A 16,159-nucleotide genomic window follows, 5' to 3' on the forward strand; every position below is an offset into this window, starting at 1 on the left:
CCCCGCAGCCTCGCCTGCTGGGCTCCAGCAATCCTTCTGCCTCAGCCTTCCAAGTAGCTAGAACTACAGGCGCGTGCTACCACGCCCAGCTAATTTTTTGATTTATTGTAGAGATGAGGTCTCTCTGCCCAGGCGGGTCTCGGACCCACGGGCTCAGGCAATCCACTCACCTCAGCCTCCCAAAGGCGCAGGATTACAGACTGAGCCACCGAGCCCGGCTGTAGTCTTTTCTTAGAACATTTAGACATGAGTCCATGGCACTGGGCTTGAAGAGTATTTGAAAAAAGAAAATTATACTCCAAAATATCCTTCTTCTTTGATTTTGAGGGATTATTCTTGAATCAAGCTATTATTTCTAATTTCCTCTATCCTCATCATAAATCTACATAGGAAGGTGCTTCTGCTCCTTATGCAAATAGACTCATTCCATCACTTCTTTGTCCTTAGGCATTTAAGAATTCTAGAAAGGACACAGCTCTGGCCAAATCTGAAGGAGCCATCACATTTCTTTATGAGCTCCTGTGCTAAATATATGCACCCCCAAAATTCATATGATGAAATCCTAACCCCTAAATTGATGGTGTTAGGAGGTGGGGCCTTTAGGAGTAATTAGGCCATGAGAGTGTATCTCTCGTTAATGAAATTATAGGAAGAGACAGGAGGACTTGCCCTCACTCTCTCTGCTATCTTCCAGGTAAGAAAACAAGAAGAAGATGGCTGTCTGCAAACCAAATCCAGAAACCAGATCTGTCAGCACCTTGACCTTGGACTTCTGAGTATCTGGGCCTGTGAGAAATAAATGTTTGTTGTATAAGCCACCCCTTCTATGGTATTTTGGTTAAAGTTAAGCTATCCTGTCTCTACACGTGCTGATCTTTTTACTTTATATGAAAAACCAATACCATGGATGAGGTTAGTTCAACTACTCGGGTTACTTGAGTTCTTCATATGCCAATATTTGTAGATTATTTCTAGACACGGAGAGAGCATTATTGAAATCTGGGAGTACAAACCAGATACAATGTAAACTCTGAACTTGAGAAATTCACTATATAATGATTTTTCATGAGAGAGAATATAAGACTATGGTAATTGTGTTCTTTCTCAATGAATTTCTTGCTTCTTCTCTTCTTGGTTCTCTGTCTTATTTCTGGATCTTAATAAACTCAAAATAGATTGTTTACTGCTTAAATTTCTTTGTTTTATGCCTTGAGCTATACTGAGAACAAAAACACATCCAGTTAATAAAACATACCCAATCTTCCTATAAAAAGAGAGAAAAATATTCAGGATGTTTCAGGCATAAAACTGTTCCAATTTTTAATCCTATTTTACAGAAATTAGAGACTTAGGTCTAAATTTAGCTGAATCTGACCTGCTTCACCTAGACTCACTTACCAGTAACAATGAGAGAGAATTTTAAAATTCCCAATTTCTGTCAGTTTCTATTATTAATCAGAAAGTATTTCCTTAATCCTTCACCCCAAGAGCAGTTTCATTATCGTTTCAAACTTAATGTAAAGAATTCTGCCTGAAATAAAATATATTTGTAGAAAATTCACCTTCAAAAGAAACAGAAATTAGGTAACTTGATAAAATTATGTTTTTTAATTATTCACTTATTTTAAAAAAAAATTAAAAGGATGACGTGAATCTTATGAATTCTTTCTTTTAAAAAAATGTAGTTGTTTCTTTACAGAGATATAGAATAGCAGGTGGCTAGTAAGAAGTCTTTATTAATTTGAAGATTTCTTGACCCTGAGTCACCGGCCTTTCAACTTTTCTCTATAAAAGAAAAAGGATTAATCTATATTATTTCTATTTTTTCCCCCTCAGGAAGAATGGGCTCTAGGCTCTGAATTGCTGAGTTCAATGCCAAGACTTTACAAAATAATGAGAGGCCATATTACAGACCATTTTATCAGCATCTCAAAAGGCTGCATGCCCATTAAATTACCACTCTAACTCGCCTGTGTAGATAAGTATGCAGTTTGGTGTGAGAGTAAGAAATTAAATCTCTCCTCAAGCACCTTTTCCCATGTGTTTAACTTTGTCTTAATTTCTTTGCAGTCTACTCAGTGCCACAAATTTCAGATAAAGGAGACAGGACACTCAGGGATTTAGCATCTCTCTACCACTCCAGGCAGAGAGAGCAACTTGACATCTCAGTCCAAAAAAGGCATTTGTTGCACAGCTCAGAAGACTGAACCCCCACAAGCATTTGGTCCTCTAGCAGTGTTTATTTCACCCATAGCACTTTGGCATAAGTGAATCTTTATCCTTTGAAATTGAGACTGGCTATAGGAAATGGGCAGATTTAATCACATTGAATAGAAATTGCAAAATGACTGATGTAAACTCTACCTTACCAGTAACTACATTAAATTTAAACAGAATAAGCACCTAAAACAAAAGTCACAGTTTGTTAAAATAAAGACAAAAAACATAATTCAATTATTGGCCTCTATCAGAGATACATTTTAGATTCAAAGACACAACTAGGTTGAAAACAAAGGAATATCATACAAACAATAACCAAAGCAAAGTTAAAGTGGCCATATTAATATCAAACAAAACAGACTTTAAGATTGAAATTGGGCCGGGCATGGTGGCTGAAGCCTGTAATCCAGCACTTTGGAAGGTTGAGCTAAGAGGATTGTCTGAGCTCAGTGGTTCAAGACCAGTCTGAGCAACCTGGTGAGACCTCATCTCTACTGTAAATAAAAAAATTAGCTGGGCATAGTGGCACGAACCTGTAGTTCCAGATATTTGGAAGCTGAGGAGGAAGGATCTCCTGAATCCAGCAGGTTGAGGCTGCGGTGTCCATGAGCGTGCCACTGCATTCCAGCCTGGGCCACAGAGTGAGACTCCAACTCAAAAAAAAAAAGAAGACTAAAAGTGTTTCTAGCCATAATAAAGGACATTTTAGGGCAAAAGAACTACTAAATCATAAAATTATAATAATTATAAGCATACATTCACCTAACAAAAAAGCCTCCAAATACATCGAGCAAAAACTAACAATTGAAAGGAGAAATACAACTCAACAACATCTGGAGACTTCAATACTCTGCAAATTATCAATAAGGATATGAAAAACTCTAACAATATTATAAACCAATTAGAACTGGCAGACATCTATTAAACAATCTACGCTGAACAATCTGTTGAGCAGCAGAACACACATTTTTCTCAAGTGTATATAGAACATCTCCAGGATAGATCATATGTTAGGTAATAAAACAAACCTCAATCTATTTAAAATAATTAAAATCATACACAGTATGTTCTCTGACCGTAACCGAGTTAAATTAGAAATTAATAATTGAAGTAAAGTTGAGATATTCACATTATGCCTGTTACTGAACGAACACACTCTTAAATAACCAATTTGTCAAAGAAGAAATTACAAGAGAATTTAGAAAACACTTTGATATGAATAAAAATAAAAATACAATATACCAAAACTTAGGGATTCAGCTAAAGCAGTGCTTACAGAAAAGTTTATAGCTATAAGCATGTATGCATTAAAATGAATGATTTCAAATAAATAACCTGACATCTCATCTTAACAAATAAGAAAAATAAGAGTAAACTAAACCCAAAGCAAATAGAATGAAGGGAAAATAAAGATTAGAGCAAAAAATAACTGAAATAGAGAATAGAAAAACAATAGGAAAAAAATCAACAAAACCAAAAGTTGGTTCTTTCAATAGACCAAGAAAATTACAAAACTTTTGTTAGTCTACCCCCCCAAAAGATAATAAAAGATTCAAATGACAAAAACCAGGGATGAAATAAGGATCATTACTACCAGTCTTACAAAAAATTTTTAAAATTATAAGAATACTATGAACAATTATGTCCAACAAACTAGATAACCTAGATAAAATAAACACATTTGTAGAAAGACACAAACTACCAAAACTGAGTTGAGAAGTAACGTAAAATCTAATTCAGATTCAATAAAGTAAATAGAAAATTCATTGAATGGGAGAACATATTTGCAAATATCACATCTGATATGAGACTTGAATTCAGAACATATAAAGAACTCTTAAATCTCAACAATAAAAAGTCAAATAACTCAATTAAAAATCAATTGTCTAGATATTTCTTTAAAGAAGATATACAAACAGCTAATAAGCACATCATAAAATGTACAACATTGTTATTCATTAGGGTAATGTGATTCAAAATCAAAATGAGACATCACTTCACTTTCACTGGGATGTATAAAATAAATATATAATAATAAATGTTGAGCAGGATATGGAGAAATTAGAACCCTGGTGGGAATGAAAAATGATACTACCACTGTGGAAAACAGTTTGGCAGTTCCACAAAAAGTTAAACATAGGGATACCATATTAGCAAAAAACTTATCTCCTATATGTATAAAACAATGACAACATATGTCCCCACAGAAACTTGTATATAAACATTTATAGCAACATTTTTTTTATGATAGACAAAAAGCAACTTAATGTTCATCAACTGATGAATAAATAAAAATTTATAGATGCAGAAAGTAGTGTGCTTAGGGGAGAGGAAAATGGAATAATAAGAAATGGAAATTCTTGGGGGGGGGCGATAAATGTTCTAAAATAAGATAGCCATGATGCTTGCCCAACTCTGTGAATATACTAAAAACCTTTGAATTGTACTCTTCAAGAGGATGAATTTCATGGGATATAAATTTTCTCTCAATAAAGCTGTCACATTAAAAAAAAAATAGGCGAGCTGGGCTCGGTGGCTCAGCCTGTAATCCCACGCCTTTGGGAGGCTGAGGTGAGTAGATTGCCTGAGCCCGAGGGTTCGAGACCCGCCTGGGCAGCAAGACCTCATCTCTACAATAAATCAAATAATCAGCCGGGCATGGTAGCGCATGCCTGTAATTCCAGCTACTCAGAAGGCTGAGGCGGAAGGACTGCCGGAGCCCAGCAGGTCGAGGCTGCGGTGGCCAGGAGCGGCCACTGCACTCCAGTCTGGGCGACGGAGTGAGACTCCAACCCAAAAAAAAAAAAAAAAAAAAATAGGCAATGGGCCGAATTTGGCCCATAGGTCATAGTGTACAAAACCCTACTTTAGAATGACATCTACCATATAATAACTACTATATGAATGAATGTTTGTTCAATGAGTAAATAAAGTATGCTGTGCCTTCAAAAAGAAATCAAGTAAAGTTCAGATAGGCAATAAAGAGAGACCACGGCATTTCAAGCAATTGTGAGAGTAAGAATAAAGGCATGAAGGTAATAATTAAATGGAAAAGAACACCCTATGGTTCAGCACAGGCAGACCATCAAGTGTAGAATAAGCAATGTTCAGGAAAACAGAGGGGAGATGTAGTAGGAGTCACATGATGAAAGAAAGGCCGTATGCCATATAGGGAGCAAAGATAGAATACCATTGTAACAACAACAAGGACCTGTTGGCAATACAGATAGGGATGGAAGAGCAGTGAGAAGCAGTTATTATAATAATGACAGGGACATAAAAGGGAAATGGACTTAAGAGGTGTAGAACACATAAAGGGTTAGATTTGTTAATGAATTAAATATGAAGAGTGAAAAAAGTAAAATAAAAAGCCTGTAGGAAATCTACGATAACATCTATCTCTGTTTAGAGCCATTTGTCCTTCTTCACTCAGTCTTATAGGAGAATAAAAATCACAAGTGAAGTTAAAGTTGTGTACATGTGTCCCAAGTGTACCAAGTGTGGAATACGATTAGAATATTCATATAAAGAAAAACGTCTGAATCGAAGGTATTTGGCAGGGTGGGAGAAGTGTATTATTGTATGAACCTGAATCTATACACTCTGGTATTCTAAGAGCATGGGTTTGGCTAGAGATTTAGTGTACTCACTCTTGAAGAAAAAAAGAAACACATGCAAATACACCCACACAAATGTACACATGCAAGCATGATGAGCTTAAAGTTCAAATTCTTACTTATGCCTGTTAAGTGTCCATAGAGCTATACAAACCTTTCACTCTTCAGACAAGTCTTTGTTCCCCGAAGAGGTTGTTCAGTCATGCTAGAAGGAGGTGCATGAAATGCAATATCAGGAAACCACGGTGTATGTTTGTCTCAAGAAATCCTTACTTACTTAGATATTCTAGTTAATTTAATGCATTAATATAATTATACATTATTTTGCAATGGACACAGCAGTGACCTATTTGTAATTGTGTTTTTAATAATATTTAATTATGTGCAAATAGGATACTGATGGAATAAAGTATTTTCAGGAAAATTATGAGTAGAGCTTGTTTTTGCTGTTAATTTTAATTATCCTAATTAATCTGGGCGTTTCCAACCCTGTCTTCTGATTCTGCTATTATTTAGTGATTTGACCTTAAACAAGTCATTCTTTTTCTTTATCCATCAAATGAAGAAATTGAACTAAAGTACCTTCTAAGGTTCCTTTCACCTCCAACAATATTTGTGCTTCTGAAATAGGGATTAAATCTTAGCATAATTTAGTTACATATTAAGTTCCCTTGCCCTACAAGTAACTAAATCACAAATAAACTAGAAAGAGCAGAGAAAATGTTTCAGTTAATTCAGGCAAGGAGTTACATGAGAAATATTAACATCTTAGTTTATTAAATGTGGATTTCACTATTGGTTATTTGTCTGAGGGCCCAGTTGTAGCCAAATTGTATTAAAATCCACTTTTGGAATTTTGGCAGGTTTTAAAAATAGCTAGGTATTCAGTTTTTAAACTACATGTTTCAGAAGTTTTTATAGACTAACTAATGCAAATGTGCTTTCAAAGAAAAGTCGAGACTTGTTTTTATAAATCTAAAACTGCCTGTATCTTACAGTCCTATATAGTCAATGTAGATGTATGTCATTTTGTGAATCTCTATGATGAAAGCATCCTGCTCCTGAATTCCACCTACCACACAATAAATATTCTGCAGCAGATGTATGGCAAATGTTATTATCTCCATTAAGTTATTTGGTTGGAGGTTATATGTTCATTATTATACAAATACATTTAAACAATGACCTGTTTGCAAATAGGTATGTCCATAACTACAAGAGTGGAGAACAACAATACTGCATTTCCTCTGACTTCAACCCAGCATAAATGCGACAAATGGGTTTATTGCTCCACTCTTGTGCTCCACTAAAACCAGAGATTTAAATTTGAATAGTACTAAATGGCTCTCCACACTCAGGTAGCATTCCCTTGACCATCTGCCAGTGTGCACATTTCCGAATATAGAACACCACTCCTGCTGGCAAATTCATTTCCTCAATTTTCTAGAAGCTACAGAAAAGCTCAGCAAGACATAGGCCCTAGCCTTCCCTTAGAAATGGTAAATGCATCAAACAATGAAAATCATCCATTTCCTTGAAAAATTAAAACACAATTTGGCATGCATACTTTGTCTGAACAGAGCCTTACCTTAGTAACATGCTCGGTGGTTGGCTATTTATTTGAATCATTTGGGAGTTATTTGAAGACAGATGAGCTGAAATCACATCTTTAAACAAAGCAAAATAGATTTAGACTTCCACAAACATCTGTTAATTTTTCATACACACTGAATCCATTAAGATAATTCACCTTATGGAGTAACTCAGAAGAGGTAACTCTCAACACAACAAGGATGAAGGGAAAATTCACTTATGCAAATGATTTCTATTTAAACTGTGCCCAGTGAACTACAGAAAGAGTAAATGATTCAAACTGCATGCTAATCACCTTTGCTTCTACAAAGCTCTAAGAAAGCCAACTAGGCCAACAAGGTCAGATTTTCTGCACGACTCAAGAATTACAGTGTCCTTAAAGGTAGAATCTCTATCAGATTATCCAAATGATGGAGAACCACTTTGGGCTTCTTCCTCCACTTAAATCTACTTACTGGGTGGCTGTTTTCTTCTGCTGGGATATTGAAATGATTTGGGGTAATGAAACAATATTTGATGATTTTCATCAATTATTCATTTTGAATAAATTTAAAATTGACTGCAATTGCCTTGCAACTATGGCTAAATCCACCCCAGTTCTTTATATCTTAGAGGGAGGTTCTGATCACTGCTACTTGACAGCAGTCTCAAGAATCTCTGAATTAGAAATGAATCATTCCCATAAAGGTGATTTTTACAGCTGAAAACTTTGATACCAGGGGTCATATTAGTATCTGAGACATCTGAAAAATTCTGGTGTGCTTGAAGTAGCAAACTCTGGCACACAGGGTTCTTTCAGATACTTCAAAGACTGTTTTTATCAAATATACCAGGGGTGCCAAAAAATTAGACACAGTTTAAGAGATGTTATCTATGTATTCCTCTTAGTTTGCCATAATCAAAAGTGACTGAATGTTTATGGTAACCACTTTCAGGACCTCTTGTAATGGCAGAAGTCAAATGTGACTTGTATTCATCTTTTGTTATGGTATATATTGAGTATTACAATTTTAATACAGTTTTTTTTTTCTTTTCTTAAAATTTGTATACACTTTTTGGCACTGTGTGTGAGTGTGTGTGTGTTTCCATCATTTCCTTACTATCCCATGAACTTTCTATTTAGATTAATTTTAATGTATTGGGGATTTATTTTTGAGCTAGACACAACACTACACAGTGTGTAATTTCTTTTACTCTTCACAACATAATAGACAGTACTATATTTATTCTACATTTGGAGAATCTTTGGAACCAGGAGTAAGTTATTTATACCAAAAGCAAGGAAAGAGCTGATATTTGAATTCTGTTCCGAATGATATCCAAAATCTATGATAGTTCCAATATACTATCCTACTTCCTGCACGGCAAAAAAAATTATGGCCCACCCTAACTAGCCCTCATGGCCATACAATTCCTTCTTCTATTTCTAGTGTCTTTGTTCAGGATACAATAACAAATACTGTAGACTGAGTGGCTTATAAACAACAAAGATTTACCTCTCACCATTTTGGAGGCTGGAAGTTCCAGATCAGGGTGCCAGCAAAGTCCCATTCTGGTGAAGCCGTCTTCTGAGTTGCAGACTGTCAATTTATTATAATATTCTCACATGGTGGAAGGAGATCAAGCTAGTTCTCTGAACTCTTCTTATAAGAGCACTAATCTATGAAGGTTTCATCCTCATGAGCTAATTAGCTTTGAAAGGCTTCATCTCCACATACCATCACACTGAGAATTAGATTTCAATTATGGAGGGGACATAAACATTCAGTTCATAACATTAGAGTTAAGGTTTGAACCCTGGTGAAATGACCTCCAAAGTCCATGCTGGTTCCAATATGCTACTTCACTGTCTACATAGCAAATTATGGTTTTTTTCTGATTTTTAAGACCATAAGATTTTTTTCCTCTATCCCCAGGTTTAGTTTGAGGTGTCAGTCTAGAGCTCAAAACTCACGTCAGTCTGGAGTTCAAATCTCACATGTTTAAAATTTTAAAAATTCTAATTCAGTTATAAAAGCCAGGTAGGTGTAGTTTTCTAAAGTTTCCCAGTTGGTTTTGATGCACACTTTCTGTCAAGAACCACTGAAGATGTAATTCAATAATCTTGTGACTTGGGAGCCTATGTTTTATGAGATTCATAAAACATTTTTAGCTTCTTAAATGTTTGTGTTCTTCTAGTAATGATAATTTTTTAAAACTGCTGTTATTGCTTGAATATGACTTGTCCCTTCTAGAACTCATGTTGAAATTTGTTTCCCAATATAACTGTGTTGAGATGCAGTGGGACATTTATGAGGTATTTGGGTCATGAAGACTCCACCTTCATGAAGGGATTAATGCCACTTTCACAGGACTGGATTAATTCTCAAGTGAGTGAGTTCTCACTCTCAAGGATCTAGGTTAGTTACCACAAGAATAAGTTATTATAAAGCCAAGACACCTCTCATGTTTTGCCACTCTTGCATGCACCCAGTTCCCCTTCTGCTTACCCACCATTATGATACAGCTCAAAGCCCTCACCAGAAGCTGTTGCCATGTCCTTGGAATTCCGGCCTCCAGAACTATGAGCCAGATAAATGCCTATTTTTATAAATTACCCAGCCTTCAGTATTCTGTTACAGTAACAGAAAACTGTCCAAGACAATTACTCTAAGTCAGTTCTAGATCTGAAAAACTAACCTCTGCCAGCTGATTTTATTAATTCCTCTTTGTTTCAGCTTTGTATTTGTAGCATTCAACAAATACAGTATTTATGTTCCTAATATATGTCATGTGATGTACATAGATAAGACAATAAACCCGTTTCCTCATTAACAAAATGCCTACCTAAGTTGATTTTTGACAAAGGTGCCAAGAACACACAATGAGGAAAAGTGTTGTTAGGGGATTTCTAGCAAATGGTGCAGGGAAAACTGGATATCCATAAGCAGAAGAATGAAATTAGACACGTATCTTACACCATATACAAAAATCAAGTCAAATGGAAAAAAAAAAAAAACCTTAGGCATAAGACCTGAAACTGTAAAGCTACTAGAAGAAAATATAAGGGAAATACTCCACAACATTGTCTGGGCAATGATTTCTTGGATAGGGCATCAGAAGCACAGCCTACATCCTGACTTATACCCCACAACTTTAAAATAAAATAAAATAAAATAACACAGGCCACAATAGCAAAAATATACAAATGGGATTACATCAAACTGAAAAACTTCTGCACAGCAAAGGGAAAAATTCAGAGTGAAGAGACAATCCATGGGGGATTAGAAGAAAATATTTGCAAATCATACATCTGAGAGGGTAATAACATGCAAAAGCTATATGGAACTCAAACAACCCATTAGCAATAAAACAAATAACCCAATTTAAAAAATGGGCAAAGGACCTGAACAGACTTTCTCAAAGGAAGAAATACGAATAGCCCATGGGCATATGGAAAAATGCTCCTCATCTCTCTAATCATTAGGAAAATGCAAGGAAAAGCCACAATGACATATCACTACAAGCCTGTAAAAATGACTCTTATCAAAAAGATAAATAGTAAGTGTTGGTGAAGATGAGGAGGAAACAGAATCTTGAACACTGTTGGTGGGAAGGTGAATTAGTATAGCCATTTTGGAAATGATGATGGAGGTTTTTACAAAACTAGAAATAGAATTACCATATGATCCAAAAATCCACTTCTGAGTGCATACTTAAAGGATCTGAAATCAGTACACTGAAGAGATATCTGCACTCCCATGTTCATTTAAGCATTATTCACAATAGTCAAAATATGGAAGCAACCTAAGGGTCTATTTAGAAATGAATTGGTTTTAAAATGTGGTATGTCATGCAGAAGACTAAAACAAGGCCCCTACCTATCCCTATACATAAAAATCAACTCTAAATGGATCAAAGACCTAAACATAAAACCTCAAGCTATAAGAACCTTAGAAAATGCACAAGACACCCTTATGGAAATTGGAACTGGCAATCAATTTCTGATCAAAACCCCAAGTGTCCATGCCATAAGAGATAAGATAGACAAGTGGGACCTCATCAAACTGACAACCTTCTGTAAAGTCAAAAAAGTCATCAAGAAAGCAGGGAGACAGCCCACAGATTGGGAAAAAATATTTACCAACTGTATGTCTGACAAAGGCCTAACATCTAGGATCTACGAGGAACTCAAACGTGCTGAAAAGAAAAAAATAAAACAGCCCTGTTACAAAGGGGCTAAAGATATGAATAGACACATCTCAAAAGGAGACATACGAGCAACCAACAGATACATGAAAAAATGCTCAGCCTCACTAGTCATCAAATAAGTACAAATTAAAACCACACTGAGATACCACCTAACTCCAGTCAGGATGGCCATCATTAATAACAACAACAAAAAAAAAAAACAGATGCTGGAGAGGATGTGGCAAAAAGGGAACACTTCTACACTGTTGATGGGAATGTAAACTAGTACAGCCTCTGCGGAAAACAGTGTGGTGATTCCTAAAAGTTCTAAAAATCAACCTTCCATATGACCCCACAATATCCCTACTGGGAATATACCCAGAAGAACTCAAATCACTATAAAAAAAATACCTGCACACGTACGTTTATCACAGCATTGTTCACAACAGCAAGAACATGGAACCAACCATGCTGACCATTAACAGAGGAATGGATGTGTTAAAAATGTGGTACATATACATGATAGAATATTATGCAGCCATAAAGAAGGACAGAATCATGAACTTTGCAGCAATCTGGATGGACTTAGAGTCTATAATACTGAGTGATCTTTCACAGAAACAAAGAACTTAGTATCACATGTTCTCACTCATAAGCGGACCTTGAATAACTATCATAATACTATAAGAAAAGAATTGGCAGTAATGGGAAACTGCAGGAGGGTGGGGGGTGGGAGGTGGAATTGACAGTAATGGGAATCTACCTGGAGAAGGGGGAGGGCACACCTCATCAACAAGGGTACCTGCATAATGAACATCTGTATACCTAATCCTGAATTGTACCCCACATCTTTGAAATAAAAAATTTTTAAGTTAAAAAAAATGTGGTATATATACATAATTAAGTACTTTATAGCCTTTAAAAAGAAGGAAAATCTGTCATTCACAACAACATGGATGAAGCTGTAAGACATTTTGCTAAGTGAAGTAAGCCAGGCACAGAAAGACAAATGCCGTATGATCTCACTTATATGAGAAATCTAAAAAAGTCTATCTCACAGAACAGAAAGTAGAAAAGTGGTTCCCAGAGGCTAGGGTGGAGGGAGAGAAAGAGATGGGGAAACGAAAGATGCTAATCAAAGAGTACTAAGTTTCGGTAAGACTGGAGAAATAAGTTTTATTGATCTATTGCACTGAATGATAACCACAGTTAATAATAATGCATTGCATTCTTCATAATTGCTAAAATAGATTTTTAAACTTCTCAACATGCAAAAAAGGATAAATTAGTGGGGTTGTGAATATGTTAATCAGCTCAACGGAATCCTTCTAGAATGTATAGATTAAAACATCACATTGTGTCTTATAAATATACACAATTATTATTTGTCAATTAAAAATAAAACATTTAAATATAGTGATTGCTTGAAATAGTTGATGTAAGTTTTAATGAAATGATATGTAGAGTGCGTTCTGGGTCGGGGTGGCCATGGCTGCTTGTGTCCTTTCCTCCTGTGTCCTCCACTTGCCCTGGCCTTGATGCCGCTGCCTTGGGTCCCCATGCTGGCTGCAGTCCGGCCTCTCAGCACTGCTTTGTTCCCCATGGGGATCCAGACGAGGCCTGAGCCTTGGCAGCTGGTCTTGGTGCTCCTGCAAATTCTGGGTCGAGTTACACAGCTGTGCTGACGCAACTCCCTTTGACTTTAGAGGGCATCAAGGACCGTGTTCTTGAAACTCTATGACAAGATTGACCCTGAGAAACTCTCAGTCAATTCTCATTTTATGGAAGACTTGGGCCTAGACAGTTTGGACCAAGTGCAGATTATCATGGCCATAGAAGATGAATTTGGGTTTGAAATTCCTGAGTTAGATGCAGAGAAGATAATGTGTCCACAAGAAATTGTAGATTACATTGCAGATAAGAACAATGTATGTGAATAAAATATCAGAGTCTTTTGCTTCACTGAGAGAAGACTAGAAGACACTGGCAAGTGTCTGGAAGTGAGGCTGCATTTTGGCATTATTGCTGACTTTGACAGAGTAATTCTGTTGAACTTGTAATTAAATTATAAAAGTGTTTTACCCTCTGGAAATAAATCTATAAAACCAATTTTAAAAAGAAAGAATATGTACCAAGTGCTTAGAGAAAGACCTAGCATAGATTAAACAGTCAAAGAATGCTAAATATTGTTGTTATTAATGTTATCTCTTTTTCTCAAGAAAATAAAAACTTTAATTTCATATGGGACTAAGTGCCATGAACAAATATAAAACAGTAAATTGATAGCTAGTGGAAAGTGATAGGAGTAAGAGAAAGGCACTAACTGGTGTTATGGAAATTTCCATGGAAGTGATGTTTAATGAGAAGCCTGAACGAAGTTATGAAGCAAGCCATGTGACAATTTGGGAAAGAACATTCTAGATTAAAGAATAAGCCAGTGCAAGCATTCTTTGGCAGGAACAAAGTAAGATGTTCGTAATCATTTACTTGTTTAGCTACAGACAGAAGGGAACTTTTAATGGAAAGCTTCTCAAAAGAGTGAAGATGTTAAAGGCTGAATTTTGTTGCCCTCAAAAGTCATATGTTGAAGTCCTAATCCCTGGCACCTCAGAATGTGACTGCATTTGGAAACAGGGTCTTGAAAGAGGTGTAGAGACGGGGCAAGATGGCGACGGCATAGGTGAACTTGTGAGATTCTCTGAACGTGAGTTCCCAAAAAGGCTATCACTTCGCTACCCCCATCCCCCAGCCCACCACCAACCGCGCTGGGGGCAGGCCCGGGAACTTCAGTCCCACGCAAGGCCAGATATTGCGCCCCCGCCCCACTGCTACCGTTCTACTCGTGTGTGGAAGTCTCCGGTCCCAGCCCCCTCCAGATCCCTCCCCGGCTGCATTGTCTCCAGCCCGGGCACCGGCATCAAGCCGCCGGTCACACAGGGAGGCTCTGGCACCCGCCCCTCAGAGACACCGGTTCCATTACTGGCTGATACTCTGTAGGGACCCAGTGCCACTCTCGTCGTCTAGAGCCTGCCCTTTGGAACTTTGGAGCTCTGGAACTCCGGGTCCACCCTGGCTGAGGCACTCAGCGTGAGACCCCAAATCAGAGGACCCAGACAAGCGGAGAAAAACAGACCTGCTTAAACTGCCTTGCCATTCTCCAGGCAGACTTCCATTGCCCCGCCCACCTAGCAACAAACTTTACCTCAGCTTTTAAGGCAACAATGTGAAACAGGAGACAAAGCCCCACCCCTATGCTGCAACGAAAAACAAAAGGGAGAGGCTGGAATCGGAGATCACAGAAGTGACTCTAGTTTGATGGCTTATTTTGACCTATGATTTTATCATTGAAACTGTTGGTCTAGATTACGTTTGGTGTTTACCTTCTGACTTATACTGTTTCTTGCTTTTTTTGGCCTGTCTCTGTTTAGCTATCAGTATTCTTTAGGGAATCTTTCTTACCTGTCTTTTTTCACTTCTTCCCAGCCCTGTGTCTCTCTCTCACCTGATAGTTGGTATGTATATCTGTTTTCCCTCTTGCACTTCTCCCTTTCGCTTATTTTGACTTATGATTTTATCATTGTAACTGTTAGTTTAGATCACATCTGTTGTTGACCTTCTGACCTACACTGTCTCTCGATTTTATTGACCTGTGTCTGTGTAGCTATCAGTACTCCTTAGGCAATCTTTCTTACGTGTCTTTCTTCACTTCTTCCCAATCCTGTGACTGTTTTTCACGTGATAGCTGGTATGTATATCTGTTATCCCTCTCGCACTTCTCTCTTTCGCTCATTTTGACCTATGATTTTTATCATTGTAACTGTTGGTTTAGATCACGTTTGTTGTTTACCTTCTGACTTACACTGTTTCTCGATTTTATTGCCCTGTCTCTGTGTTGCTTCAGTACTCTTTAGTACTATGTAGCTATCAGTACTCTTTCTTACGTGTCTTTCTTCACCTTTTCCCAGCCCTGTGTCTCGTTCTCACCTGATAGATGGTATGTATATCTGTTTTCCCTCTCGCGCTTCTCTCTTTCTAACTCCCTATTGACCTCCCCTTCCTCCATTATTTTCCTCTTCTATATGCCCCCTTTTTTAAATCTAGGGACCAAGACTGCAAACTGCTGAATAGACAGACTGTAAAACAGAGGGAAAAGTGAACAAAACCAGAAGACCCTCATAAGGAAGAACAGGTCATTGCAGAAGAGAAATAAAAGCAACCCCACCTTCCCTCAAAAACAGAATTGAAGAGGGGGAGGGAAAGGGGTAAAGGGAGAAAAATCTACAGAAATGAAGAAAAACCAAAAGAAGAGTATGGGTCTCTCCCAGACGCCTGGGAGAGCAGACACTGAGAAAATTGACTTTGGAATACAAACAATGAAAAGTCCCCAGAATGAAGGGTCTCAAAATGCAAATGCAGATATCAAAACAATAATGGAGAGACTAAAAAGAATTGAGGAGACACAAGAAGAAACTAGGAAGGAGCTGATATCTGAGATAACAGTAATAAAGAATACTGTGAATGAAATAAATAACAAATTGATAAGCATGGAAAGCAGAATT

General features: G+C 37.1%; 1 long non-coding RNA gene and 1 pseudogene across 1 annotated transcript in view; both read left to right on the top strand.

The window, feature by feature from the left end:
* The window catches only part of LOC103251281, a 2,336-nt gene extending 1,601 nt beyond the window's left edge, over positions 1-735 (top strand). Inside the window, exon 3 of the long non-coding RNA XR_503715.1 lies at positions 695-735. This is a non-coding gene — a long non-coding RNA (uncharacterized LOC103251281). The remainder of the gene's footprint in view (positions 1-694) is intronic.
* Positions 736-13,088: 12,353 nt separating this feature from the next.
* Positions 13,089-13,578, top strand: LOC103251282 (annotated as a pseudogene).
* The last annotated feature ends 2,581 nt before the right edge of the window (positions 13,579-16,159 follow it).

This window comes from Carlito syrichta, unplaced genomic scaffold (assembly GCF_000164805.1).
Source record: "Carlito syrichta isolate Samal-C Ts95f unplaced genomic scaffold, Tarsius_syrichta-2.0.1 Scaffold138631, whole genome shotgun sequence".
Classification (NCBI taxonomy): Eukaryota; Metazoa; Chordata; class Mammalia; order Primates; family Tarsiidae; genus Carlito; species Carlito syrichta.